This window comes from Anopheles moucheti, assembly GCF_943734755.1.
Source record: "Anopheles moucheti chromosome X unlocalized genomic scaffold, idAnoMoucSN_F20_07 X_unloc_4, whole genome shotgun sequence".
Lineage (NCBI taxonomy): Eukaryota > Metazoa > Arthropoda > Insecta > Diptera > Culicidae > Anopheles > Anopheles moucheti.
In genome coordinates, this window is record NW_026453548.1 from 480001 (window position 1) to 482500 (window position 2500).

Here is a 2500-nt window from a genome sequence, read left to right on the forward strand (position 1 = left end):
TTTTACCCGGTGAGTCAAAAAAAAATTTTTGTATGGGAGGGCCCCTGCTAGAACATTTTTCCCAAGTGCGTCGATTTTGGGTCGCCGACACAAGCTCGGGTCAAAAAAATTTTTTTTTCTCGGTGACTCAAAACATCAATTTTAGACTCCCCTGAGTATGAAAAGTGAAACGAAAATCATTTTTGAGAAGAAAAAATTTTTGTATGGGAGGGCCCCTGCTAGAACATATTTCCCAAGTGCGTCGATTTTGGGTCGCCGACACAAGCTCGGGTCAAAAAAATTTTTTTTTCTCGGTGACTCAAAACATCAATTTTAGACTCCCCTGAATATGAAAAGTGAAACGAAAATCATTTTTGAGAAGAAAAAATTTTTGTATGGGAGGGCCCCTGCTAGAACATATTTCCCAAGTGCGTCGATTTTGGGTCGCCGACACAAGCTCGGGTCAAAAAAATTTTTTTTTCTCGGTGACTCAAAACATCAATTTTAGACTCCCCTGAGTATGAAAAGTGAAACGAAAATCATTTTTGAGAAGAAAAAATTTTTGTATGGGAGGGCCCCTGCTAGAACATATTTCCCAAGTGCGTCGATTTTGGGTCGCCGACACAAGCTCGGGTCAAAAAAATTTTTTTTTCTCGGTGACTCAAAACATCAATTTTAGACTCCCCTGAATATGAAAAGTGAAACGAAAATCATTTTTGAGAAGAAAAAATTTTTGTATGGGAGGGCCCCTGCTAGAACATATTTCCCAAGTGCGTCGATTTTGGGTCGCCGACACAAGCTCGGGTCAAAAAAATTTTTTTTTCTCGGTGACTCAAAACATCAATTTTAGACTCCCCTGAGTATGAAAAGTGAAACGAAAATCATTTTTGAGAAGAAAAAAATTTTGTATGGGAGGGCCTTTGCTAGAACATTTTTCCCAAGTGAGTCGATTTTTGGGTCGCGACCCAAGCTCGGGTCAAAAAAAAAAATTTTTTCATGGTGACTCAAAACATCAATTTTAGACTCCCCTGAATATGAAAAGTGAAACGAAAATCATTTTTGAGAAGAAAAAATTTTTGTATGGGAGGGCCCCTGCTAGAACATATTTCCCAAGTGCGTCGATTTTGGGTCGCCGACACAAGCTCGGGTCAAAAAAATTTTTTTTTCTCGGTGACTCAAAACATCAATTTTAGACTCCCCTGAGTATGAAAAGTGAAACGAAAATCATTTTTGAGAAGAAAAAAATTTTGTATGGGAGGGCCTTTGCTAGAACATTTTTCCCAAGTGAGTCGATTTTTGGGTCGCGACCCAAGCTCGGGTCAAAAAAAAAAATTTTTTCATGGTGACTCAAAACATCAATTTTAGACTCCCCTGAGTATGAAAAGTGAAACGAAAATCATTTTTGAGAAGAAAAAAATTTGTATGGGAGGGCCCCTGCTAGAACATTTTTCCCAAGTAAATTCGATTTTACCCGGTGAGTCAAAAAATTTTGAAAAAAATATTTTGCCAAAATCGTGTTCATTGCCTATTATAAGGGACCAGGTCAGCTCACACGCATTTTTGGAGACCATATGGAAAGTGCGTCTGGGATTGCGGAAATTAAGTTTAGAGTGTTAAATGATGGTTTCGCAATCCCGAAAGGCTCAAAATCCACCCTAAGGTTCCCCGGGTGAAATGTGGTTTCCAAGGTGTGAGCACTATCGGTGATAGAGTTGGAATGTGATTTCCAGAGCGCAGGGCGACTGGGCTAGAGCGAAAATCATAGACAAAGGTAAGTATTGGACTGAACGACTCGAAGCAAACGAAAATCATAGACAAGGGTAATGGACTGAACGACTCGAAGCAAACGAAAATCACATACAAGAGTAATGGACTGAACGAATCGAAGCAAACGAAAACCGCAAACAAGGGTAATGGACTGAACGAATCGAAGCAAACGAAAACCACAGACAAGAGTAATGGAGTGAACGAATCGAAGCAAACGAAAACCAAAGACAAGAGTAATAAGAGTGAACGAATCGAAGCAAACGAAAACCACAGACAAGAGTAATAGAGTGAACGAATCGAAGCAAACGAAAGTCATGGACAAGAGTACTGAAAATCGGACCAAACCTCTAGAAGCACACGAAAATCATGGACAAGAGTACTCAAAAACACGGACCAAACCTATCGAAGCACACGAAAACCATGAACACAGGGATAACTGAGAACGAACCTACCTATCAGAGCATGTGAAAGTCATGGACAAGAGTACTGAAAATCGGACCAAACCTCTAGAAGCACACGAGAATCATGGACAAGAGTACTCAAAAACACGGACCAAACCTATGGAAGCACACGAAAACCATGAACACAGGGATAACTGAGAACGAACCTACCTATCAGAGCATGTGAAAGCATGGACAAGAGTACTGAAAATCGGACCAAACCTCTAGAAGCACACGAAAATCATGGACAAGAGTACTCAAAAACACGGACCAAACCTATGGAAGCACACGAAAACCATGAACACAGGGATAAC